The 12,197-nt window shown below is 33.6% G+C and overlaps 1 long non-coding RNA gene across 2 annotated transcripts in view; it reads right to left on the bottom strand.

The window, feature by feature from the left end:
- The window catches only part of LOC139995186 (uncharacterized), a 78,457-nt gene extending 68,981 nt beyond the window's left edge, over window positions 1-9,476 (bottom strand). The window contains exons 1-4 of one of the 2 annotated variants that reach the window (XR_011801900.1): window positions 9,070-9,476; window positions 8,925-8,975; window positions 6,768-6,874; window positions 5,992-6,072 (exon numbers count right to left, since the gene is read on the bottom strand). This is a non-coding gene — a long non-coding RNA (uncharacterized lncRNA). The remainder of the gene's footprint in view (window positions 1-5,991; window positions 6,073-6,767; window positions 6,875-8,924; window positions 8,976-9,069) is intronic. The other variant, XR_011801901.1, reaches the window with a different exon arrangement.
- Window positions 9,477-12,197: the final 2,721 nt, after the last annotated feature.

The following is a 12,197-nucleotide window of genomic DNA, read 5'->3' as shown; positions in this document are numbered from 1 at the left end:
GACAAGGAGTCATAAAAGGAATGCGAATTCTCAATGGTACCGTCGAAAGTAGGAAAATGAATTTCTGGCAATTCAATCGAAGTTGGCTCGACGGCACAGGAGGAGCCGCAGCTTGGCGATTGCGACGATGATACTGGTGTATCGTCCATGAGAGTGTGTCTGTATTCGTACAACCAGATCGTAATATATGTGTGTAATTTTGGAAACTCGCGAATCTTCCTCTTCGCCTTAATCTTCTAGTTCTTCTTGTAATAGTCTGTATTGTTTTCATGTGTCGTCGAGTAGTGTCTTGTAGGCTGTTAAAGAGGCCTTATTCGGTTGACTGGATTGTTCCAATTCATCGAGTCGTTTGGACATGCTAGTAAATCGGCTGATTTGGAAGCCTCCTATCCGATGCAAGGAGATAATTTATGTGTTCTCCATTGTTATAGCGGATTGTAAAGGGAATACAATGGACGAGCTTATCTTCTTTCTGTGAGTTTAAATATTGCTCGTCACAAAGTGTGTCCGGTTTGACGTGTAAGACGTTTCCTTGCGGAAGTTGGCGCCCTAGTTGTTGGAGTGAGGTTCGTCGCTAACGATTGCTGCGATGCTGATGATGATTTGATCACGTAGCATTGTATGATTTACTGCTGTATCACTGTTCACTTGATTGTCCAGTGCGCGTGATCCGGCTTGAAGGAGCACAATGTTACGACCGTTCGTGGAGAGACGCAGATTCTGATAATCGACGCCGCGAATTAGTCGTTCCCCCGTTTCGATTAAGATAACAGAAGTAGTTCGATTATCCGAATCCTAGCAAGGAACACCTCTCGCTGACGCGTTTTTTTTCAATTTACTAATTTCTCGTGTTGTTGTTTTAGGTATGGTGTATTGCTTGTCAGTTGCGGAACTACTGGTTGGCGCATACACGTCCGTGTGACAATTGAGGTTGCTATTGTTGATATTGTGTGGTGTAAATGTGTTTACATAGGTGGTTGGAAAATTCTTCAGCTTGCTCTTCGTTGCTTCTTGCCCATGTGTTGTCTGCTTTTCTGATTGCTGGAGCTAATTTTATTGTCTTCTTTATTTTTTTTTGTGGCTTTTCATAGTGAGGCTGGGTGCTATAGTTATTTTATTTCCATTTAGTCCCTTTGTAACTGCAAAATCAAGTAGGTCAGGGATTTTGCTCAGATCTGTCGGCCAGTATGTCGGACTGCCTGTGGATAATAGATTGAGGTTATTGTTTTTTATGTATTTTTCCAGGACTCTACCTCTAGGTGTAGTGGTTCTTGATCCCCATATTGCGTGCTTTGAGTCTCCTGCTGCAATATACTTGTCGCCTAATTGTTGAAAGTACTCATCCCACATTTGTGTTGTTAATTTGTGTCTCGGTGGTACGTATACCGCTGACAGCTGTAGTTGGTTGCTGCTAGTTTGTACAGTAACGGTGGTCGCTTGTAAATATTCCTTACTAACTTGGCTGTGTAGGTGGTGCTTGATATCGTTTCTTATTATTATTGCGGTCCCTCCATGTGCTTTTCCTGAGGGATGCTTGGTGTCGTATATAGTGTAGTAAGGTATTTTTATGTAGCTTTTTGTGGTGAAGTGCGTTTTCGATACGAGTAATATGTCGATGTTGTTGTGGTATAGGAATGTTTTGGTTTCTAGGGCCATTTGTTGTAGGCCGTTGGAGTTCCAGGTGGCTATTTTGAACATGTACGTTTTTTATTTATTGCTTAACGTGTTTATAAGAAGTTGTAACATGGTTGTGATTTGTTGCGTTTGTTGTCTGAGGACTGCATTTTGTTCGCTTATCATTTTTGTTAGCATTTTAGTATTTTTGATGGATTGCTTTATTAGTTCTTTGATTTCTGTAGCGTCGTTGGTATTATTGTTATGGTTTTGGTTGTCTAGGGACATTGTTTGTTTGGTTACTTGCGCGTAGCTTCGGCTACCAGAGGTATTAGTATTATTGTGGTTGATATTCATTACGTACGTTTACGTTTCCATTGCAGTTGTAGCACTTTACGTCGTTTATTTTTCCTGCGTATGGGCAGTTCGTTGTTAAATGCTGTTCTGCGCATTTAACGCATGCCGGGTTTCTGTTGCAGTAGTTTTTTGTATGTCCATATTGTTGACACCGCATACATTGTGGTATGTCTTTTTTGTGTCTGGGAAGTTCAACAGTGATTATTGTGTTTAGAACTTTTTTAATTTCGAAAATTTCTTTGTTGTTGCTTTTAGGTTCTAGCTCTACTAGAAATAGCGGTAGTGGTTGTTTAGTATCGTGTCTAGTTATATTATTTATCACTTTTACCTGATGACCAATTTTGGCTAGTTCCTCGCATACATTTTTTGTGTTTGTCATTAGGTGCACTCCTCTGATTACTGCTTTGTAACTTTTATCAGTTTTAAGCTGGTAAGTATGGTACCCGGCGTTTTTTTCTTTTAGCACCTTTACCACCTTTCTGTAGATTTCAGGGGTGTTGGTTTGCACTTTGACTTGGTCAAGCCTTAGTTGTTTTATACTGTAGTTCTCGTTGCCTGCCGTGATGTTTAGCTGTTCGATGAGGGGGTCTATTATGTGTGCATCAATGTAGATTGGTGGTGGTTTGGCGATGTGTATTTTCGGTGTTACTGTTTGTTCTGATTCCTTTTCCTGCGGCAGTGCGCTGAAGGAGTTTTGGAGTGGAATTCCTTGGAGGCATTGTTGCCTTTCTGTTTCCGCAGCCCTCCTAGCATTTGTGTTTGTTGTTATCTTTCGTTTTTTGCTGGGAGTTACGACCTTCCAGCTTTCGTTATGGTGTGATAGATCAATGTTGGTTTTATTCCTCACATCATTCATTTCTGTGATTTCCATTTCCAATTCGCTTGTATCTGTGCAATCATGCTCCTCGCCTGTTTGTTGTGTTGGGTTTGCCGAATTTCCACCTCTGTTTATTACGTATGTTTCGCCGTTGTTTAGCAGTTTGATTGGTGGCACTTGCATCGCTTGTCGCACTTGTGGAGGCACCACTTCACACGTCCGCTCAGCTCGGCTGCTCGGGTAGAACTCTAGGACAATAAGTGATCGCAAAACGTGTACGTGGCGATCATAGGCCGACAACAGCTGCAAAACGGTTTCTGCTTGGTAGCCGAAGACTGAGGTATAAAAGGACGTGGAGAAAGTAAGTTAGTCGTCAGTTATGAGTTGTGAGCTGTAGTATAGAAGGTGAATAGTTATACAAATTCAGATTGTTTGTAATAGCTACATTACAAGATTATGAAATAGCTCTACTTAAATAGTAGCACTTCTGTATTGTAATCATAATGGAATCTATCTATCATCGTTGCTTCATCACATTGCCAAATCATTATGTGAAGAGAAATTTTAAGTTAAAGTTTTGGATACAGTTTTTTTTTACGTATGAAGCATATGTTCTGTATTCGAAGTATACAAATCTATTCGTCTGTGAAATGAAGACAACCTCATTTCAACTATCAGAAAATTGATCCGTACTGCATTACATATTGCGTAGGAATAGTTAGCATTACAATCCAATAGAATTAGATTAGACTTAGATTGGAATCTAATACTTTCAGTAACGTAGTTACAAAACTGCGTATTAATCATGTGGTCGTCAGACTTAAATACACGAAGGAAAGAATGGAATCGTTATAATTTCTTCTTCTTGTTATATATCTATATATTTTTCATTTTCGTTTTAATTTTTCTAATACTGCATCGTATGGATCTTCTTCCAATTTCCGCTTCTTCGATTGCAACTTCGAAATGCAAGTTCATCGTTTCTAATCTTTCCATGTTTCTGTATCTACTTCCCCTTTTCTTCTTTTTTGTCAATAATCATTCTGTATTACACCACTCATTTTTATTACTTGATCATTATGAGTACAAGTCCTTTAAATTATTCAATTTTCCCATCATATAAGCAGATATTACAAATTCTAAACGTTATTGTGGCACTGACCAATCTGCGTCAACTTATCGATAATATGGCGGCCAATATTCATATTTTCAGATATGTTACAAATATTTTCGACATATGTTGACGCGGTACAAATATTATATAATTCATAGAACATTGTTAAATAAGAACTTCTTGGATATTCTGCAATTCCGCCCAACTAACGCATTGCAATCGAATTTTTTTTCATCCCTAAATACAATTTTTCTTCGATTTCTACGCCGTACAGGGTACGCGTATCTTCGCGAATTCTCTACGTTTTTCTCTACGATAAGACGTGAATAATATGCAAGGTTTCAGTAATGGATGTCTCAGATGTTTACATCATGTACATGTAGTAAGAAACGTGGAACATTTTATTGCAAGACCTACTATTTTAGCAAATCCTGCTTTGTTAATACCGGCGATCGCTCTCTATTCATTCTTGTGTTATATTTTGCAAAACTTTCTAAAGATTATATTACTATCTTTCGATTTTTACTAAAAAATTTTGTAATTTCTATGACGATATAATTATCTATTCTTTGCAATAGCAGAATTCTGTCAATTTCATCATTATTTAACACTTTTTTGATTTCCAAAATTTAGTAAAAAATAAAACAAAAAAAATTGAGTAGACCTGTACTCTATTACTTTGCTTTCAAAACAATTTGATACAAATTAGTAAGAAATATAGCAAGATTTTACCTAGATTTCCTTCTATAACTTTCACAACATATTTTGTTTTTTTTTTTTTATTACTTAATTTGTACTTAATAATTTATCCAGCTGGGCATTCGGTAAATTTTTCTAGCTTTATCACAACTTATGACGACGATTTTCCGTATGTTTACGCATGATAGAAGATATATAATTTACAAAATGTAAAATTTAGAAAATACAAACTCGTGAAATTTGTATAAATACTGAGTGCATTTTCCTTTCTTCTTGAACTTTGCATCAAATGTAGTGACAACTTATACTATAACCAATAATAAGCAAAAAAAGGGGAAATGCAATTAAATAATGGAAAAGAGTGAAATATCTATTGTAAAGACAATACAAGCTCTATACGTAATCTCTTGTTTCAGTCGCCTGTATTGGTCAATTTACAACCGATATCCGGTATATAAAGGGGCTAGATAACAATGTAGGCGATACTTTATCCCGGATCGAAGCGATAGAGAAATCAGTCGACCACCGCACTTTAACAGCCGCGAGAACGATACCGAATTACGCGGAATCGTCAACTCCGCCACACGCGCATTTCAGCTAAAAGAGATACGATTTCCCGACCAGGTCGTAGAAATATACTGCGATATAGCTTGTGAAACTGTGTGACCGTATGCTCCGAAATCTCTGCGATATAATGTATTTAATTCGTTACACGGGCGTTCTCATCCAGGGATACGCACCACGCAAAATCTGGTGACGATGCGTTTCGTTTGGCCGTCGATAAACAAGGATTGTCGAAACAGGACACGGCAATGTATCCCGTGCCAGCGATGTAAGGTCACCAGGCACATATCCACGCCCGTTGTAACATTTAAAAAACCTATTAACCAATCAACCATATACACAGAGACATTATCGTGATGCAATACGATATTACGATGCAATACGAATTATGCCGGTTGCTCGGCATCAAATACCATTGTAATGGTTTTCTACTGCTTTCCTTTTCTATAATGAATATCCTCTATTCTTTTCGAAAAGGTTAAACTGTTAATATGATTTCAAACATGGTATACCTTGCTCCATATCACGTTGATATATAGAAATATGTAGCAATATAAAAAAATTGAGAAATTTTAGATAATTTTGTTCTTATAAGACTTGGTATAGTATTAACATCATGCACAATACTGAACACAATAGAATCTAGGTAATTAATATAAAAACTGAAGTATCTATATATAAAATTAAACAAGAATGAAACTTGTCTTTTTCATTTGTAATTTGTAAATAATGATTAGGGAAGATAATGAATAAATGGAATTCATCACCTTTTTTAAATAGAATAGCGCGTCCTACGATTAAGGGTGGATAAAAGAAACAGACTTACCGTAGCAGCATAGCAAGGAATTTATGAAGTTTTTACTTGCTCAGAAATCAGTTTCAATCAGTAGACTCTTCAAATAATTTCCTAAAACATTATAGCCAATTAGAAAAATGAAGTAATTGTTGAAGTAAGAGCTTGAAGAAAACAAATATTAAGAGAAACAGAAATAAGGGAAGATTTGCATGCGAAAGGATGCGTAAGCGTTCATTAACAAAAATCAAATTAATTGATAATATAATTGAAAAATGAGAAGAAAATATCGTCCCCTTCATGTCAGGGGCATGAATGCGAGATTTTTCATCTAATTTTTTCTGTTTGAACTGAAGTGTCCATTGAATGTCGTCCTTTCCTCTTAATTTTATGTGAAGATGACATATATACAGTCGATTACAAAAATGTTTTAAGCTCTATATTTTGAGTAAGTGTACAATTATATAGAAAAATGTATTGAAGTATGTTAGAGTATAATATAGAAAATCTATGAATCACAAAACGACTGATTTTTTACATATGTTACAAGAAACATCAGAAAAATGCAAAATTTTATATCACAAAAATTTGAGGCATTTTATTACTTTGTTATAAAATAAAAGTTATACCTACAGTATGATTCTTCAATTTTTCGGTAGATACTCTTTATTTTTAATTATTTCTCTTAAACGGTTGGTATATATAAATTACTTTTGTGTGTGTGTGTGTGCGCGCGCGCGTGTGAGTGTGTGTGTAGAATTATACTATAAACAAAAGACAAGAGTTAGATTTCATTTGAGTTATTATACCTGTCGCCATAAGGCTGCCAGCAACTAATACTGACGCGTACGTTATCACAGACGCACAATTATAGGCAGAATTCACTGTAGTGGTATCGACAACTTTTTGCAAATAGCTGGAAAACAATGGTCGAACGGCAATTATATATATATAGGCAAAAGTTATACAAAAAGTTAATATTATTAAAAATACTTTCGATAGTGTACATTGAACTTTGCCTATATAAACGTTACTAATATAACCGTCTTAAAGCAATATTATGATACGTTAAACATTGTATGTAATTAAATAAACAAAACAGTGTACCGCCTAAATCTTTCTCACGTTAAACTAAACTTTAGTAACTAGTAACTAAACTTTATGTAAGTTATGTCAAACTTCAAAAATACACAACCAATGCATGTTTTTGAACCAATGGATTCCTAAACATAAAATCGTTATATTTCGTCTTTATCCATCGAGTACTACCAAAAAACACAAAAAATGTTTGCAAGAAGGCGATCCTCTAAAAGCAATATTACACTGCAAGTGTAAATCTGTATAATACGGAAGTAGAATCTAAAACATTCCTTAAGTGACCAAAGTTTCAATAACCAATTTTACGTAGGATATCCTGTAGTAATGAAACCAATATCGCTATTGTGTTATATTCGTCGTTAAGTATAAATAGTACAAATATAACCTCTTTCTGTTTTTGGTTCTTTTAAATATGTGGACGTTTCAAAATGGCTTTTGACATTGTTAAGCTTGAATTATAGTTTTACACGACGAATACATAAATCTTTAATGCAAAATATGAAGAGAATAATCTTGCAACTCTTGAATAAAGTTCTACAGAAGGAAGAGATACTTTTAAGCTATTATCCAAGTATAATGGTATAACATTCTAGAGGTGTATAACAATATACTGCCAGAGGATCAAGCAGGATTCAAAACTAACAAATTCTGCGACTACAATATTTCTAGTGCTGGAGATTAAGATAACAGGAATAATGGTGAAAGAAAACATATATACATATTATTGTTGGACTCAATACAAGACGCAATACTTTATAACTGAGAAAAATAGTTTATTGGCAAGGAATACAAAGAAATAACAGGAGATGTGTATTTTGCAGACAATGTAATGAGAAGGTCAGGAAACTTAATACATTTACAAGGTAAAAGCGGTATATTTTGAAGTTATTGTATGCAAAACCTCCTTGAAAAGATAGATAAGCTAAAAATATTAATATAGAGCAAAAAGGAAGAAAATAGAGAAATAAGAATGAAATAAATGAAATACAATGATAAGATGAAGATATATCTAGGGTGTAACTATATTTACAAAAACAGACACATTCCAAGTAATAACAAAGTAAATCACATACCAGACAAAAATAGCAAACTGGCCATAGTGACAAAGTGCAATAATTGGAATACAGCTAGAAAACTTTCTGAGGTAATAGCAATGGCAACTTTTCTATGTAATACAGGAGTAAGGTCCTGTTATTGAGCAGAAATAAAGACAATATAAGCCGGTTTACTAAAAAGAATATGATATATCACCAGAATATGTGTTTAGAACAGAAGTAAGAAGAATAGGCTTGAAACATAAAATAATAAGAAAAAGGGCATAGACTACTGGCTAAAATTAAAGGAGGACACAGAATTAGACAGGAAAACACTGCACATAACAAGATATACACAGGTAATTAACTCAAATACAGCTATGAAGCTAGTTATAAAGCAACAATAATAAATTTTAACTAAGCAATAATAGGAGAAAATAATAATATAACAGAGAAACTCTATGGAGAAAAATTTTATACTTCATTTCTTTGTTTCCACTCAGTCATGGCAGTTCAGAACTATCTTATGAAAATTAAGAATTTTCTACATCAAATCATTTTATTTGCAACACCTCATATATTTTTAAATTATTCACACAAAATTAGTACAGCGCGAACATTAAAAGGAAATAAGCGATACATTAGCCCAAACAAACAAGAACAAAGGTTGAAATAAGACATCAGGAATAGTAGTTATTATTCAAATTTGTATGAAAAGTCTTTGAGAAAGTAAATTTTTCTTTAAATGAAAGATGATTATGTATGTGAAAATCAGAAATGTAATGAAAATACAAAAAACAAAAGAAGAAAACTATATTTGTTATTACGACTTACTTTTACATGTAGAATAATTTCCTATCCGGTTACTGTACTACGCCATTCATCCTAGAACAAATTTTTAGGTTCAAATTATTTATACAAAACTACTTATGTATACGAATCTTTCCATTTTATAAAATTGTATATATAAAATATTTACCTTCACGAAATCTCTTTATATAGAAACTTTGCAGATCAAGTTTCTAATCAAATTTAATTCTCCACTTAATACTCATTACCAAGTAATGCTTGGTAAATTAAAAAATTATAACGTTTAGTAAATTTTTGTATGATGTACACTCTATCTTGACTCGAATACGAAAGACGATTGAACAGCACCGATTTCAATAATAACGGTGAAGACAAAGGAGTGGCGCTGCTTGCTGATTGGTTACGCTTTAGAACTACAGGTGGAACATGTACACGATCATTGCGCAGAGGTTACCTTGTGGCATACTTGTAATATCTAGATGTGATTCTTTTGTTAATTTTCCATGGTTGTATTTCAATTTGAAGATTAATTAAATAAATGTTTAATAACGATTTTAATACCGAAAATAACGATTATTATACTCCCAATTTTTATATGGTTATAGTATAGTAAAATATATAAAATACATGTATGTGTTATTTATAATGGCTCACGAAAGTATTCGAATACTTGCTACTGAACATTAAAGATATATGTGTGTGTGTGTGTGTGTGTGTCTGATACTCTTGATATTTCAAAGTATTCTCATAACTACAGTAAGATACAGATATCAAGATTATGCGTGTAAAATTTGAATTGGATAATATTTGTAGAAGTTAGAGAATACTTATTACAGAAACACGCAAAAACAGAGTTATAAAAGTTTCTCTATTTCTATTTCTTACCTCATTTTAATGTTTAGTTCGGTCACTTTTGCCTCGAATAACATCTCTAGGACGGTTTTTCATACTGTGTTCTAATTTTTGTGTGACATTTATGTCAATATTATTCCATATTTAAGTAATTGTCTGTTTTCGCATCGTTTCCTTATTTATTTTACAATTATTTAATCTTCTACTATTCCATCCCATAAATATCATATTGGGTTTATATATTGGCTCTGTGATGGCGTGTATTGTACAGTATCCATTTTTTCACAACTTAGGTTCAATGTTTCGGATCTATACCCTGTCGAAAGTGAAGATTATGTATTTTTAGCATTTTCAGCATTATTCCATTTTTTTATAATATAATGGATTGTATTATATTCGATTTACTTCTCTTAATGAAATCGGCTACCTCTCTGTAAGATTTCCATCTTTATGCAGTTTTAATATTACTTCACGCTCGGACTTCTGTGTTTCAGATCTTTTCGGGTTCATGTCTGCGCTCTATTAATCGTAACTGATTATAACATTAAACTCAGTAAATGACGTCTTAGCACAAATTAAGTTCGTTAGTATTAATATTTACTGCGTAAATTCAATGTAAATATAGCTTACCTCTAAGCGTCCGATTATGTTATGATTCTCTTTTTGCGTGTTTCTGTAACGAGCATCCTCTAACTTCTACAAATATTATCCAATTCAAATTCTACACACGCAAACCTGATACCTATATCCTAATGCAGTTATCATATTGCCTTGAAATATAAAATCTATCCCATATATTTTTATTCTTTAATGTTTCAATGGCGAGCGTTCAAATAATTTCAAAGACGCTATATGTCTATGCAAAATATAATATTCAAACTGTTACACATTCAAAATATGTAACAGTTGTACAATATTTTACATTATGAATGTAATTTTAATCGTTCGTTATGTTCTCTTATTAAAATTTTGTTGTCAATTGAAAATCGATTTATAAGAGGGAGAAATTTTTTATTACAAATAGACTAATAAAAAGTTTTTCTCTAAGATCTATTGCAAACAATAAATTTAAATAAAAACGGGTGAATAGATGATTTTTCTAAAGAAATAAAAACGTATAAGGAATAAAAATCGAATAGTTATAAAATAGTTAATAATATTTTATTCCTTGTTCCTTATTCAATAGACTGCGGAATTTTAGGCCTTAATGTTCGTGTTAGATATGCATATCTCGCTGACATTCAACAAGGAAGAAAAGCATTCGCTTTACACTTTTCCTCCTTGAGAATGTCCTTAGTGCTATAACAAATAATTCTTGTAAACAAAATATTATTCTTAGCTCGATCCTAGCTAGCAAGCCCGATCCTGACAAAAAAATAATACCAACCTATGTATACAGGGTGTGCGATTACATGTTTTCGAAAACTTAAGAGATGATTCTTGACACCGAAATAAGACGAAAATCAAGAATAAAAGAATTGCATTTTCGACTTTGTTTTTTTTATATTGACAGTTAAAAATACCCTGCACGTGAGTAACTCTCCTTATACCAACGAAGAGTGGTCAACCTATGCAGCGGGGCACACAGTGATCCTTAATCCGAACGATACATGAGCGGTAGCATCAAAACCGTAAATAACCCCATGCGACGTTTTGCAAAATACCTTTGCGATAGATATAGTCCTATTGGGATATTTTTCGGCGTATAAACTTTTGCGTTATTGTCGATCGCTGTACCACAGCAAAAGTGCATGTTCGAAAGTTCTGCAAATGTATAATATTTTATAATATTATACGGTCTAGTCACATTTTATAATAAATGTGATTAGTAAAAACGCACACAATACACCACGCAGTGCGCGTACTGCAAACACAAAATACACCCAAGTATCACTTTAACTTAATATTTCCAGTTTTCTGAAAGTTCTTCTTCGACTATTGGAATGATTCCGTTACTCAAAAACTGTTCTAACCTCCTGCTTGAAAACAGTTGAACTACAGCAATATAGTGATGCAGAGTTCATTTAAAACAAAAATTTACGATACTCAGTACCAATGCTTTCACCTTCTTTGTGTAACTCGAAATTATCCAGCAACAGTCGTAATATTTGAGAAGTTCCTTTGGAAAGCAAGTGTACGGTATTGAGAAAGCGAATAGGCAAGCAACCAGGTGTGTTTAAAAAAAGTGCAAACCTATTTGGTATAATCTTTAAACTTTACATAGTTAGAGATTTATTCATATTTCATATTTACCAGATGATCATTGGAAAAGTGGACTTTCTACTTACCAGATGGGTTTCCGAAATATATCATTTTTTCGAGCCTCAAATAATATCCAATAAAACAATAAAAATATTGGAACATGGTTTTTAGTTTTTATGATGTTAACGTGAATGCTCTAAGAAAACTCTAACATAGATTAGAAGCACAAATATCGCATTCATT

The sequence above is a fragment of the Bombus fervidus genome, chromosome 15, assembly GCF_041682495.2.
Source record: "Bombus fervidus isolate BK054 chromosome 15, iyBomFerv1, whole genome shotgun sequence".
In the NCBI taxonomy this organism is placed as follows: Eukaryota; Metazoa; Arthropoda; class Insecta; order Hymenoptera; family Apidae; genus Bombus; species Bombus fervidus.
Note: the sequence above shows the minus strand (reverse complement) of the source record. Positions and strands in the feature narration are given on the sequence as shown.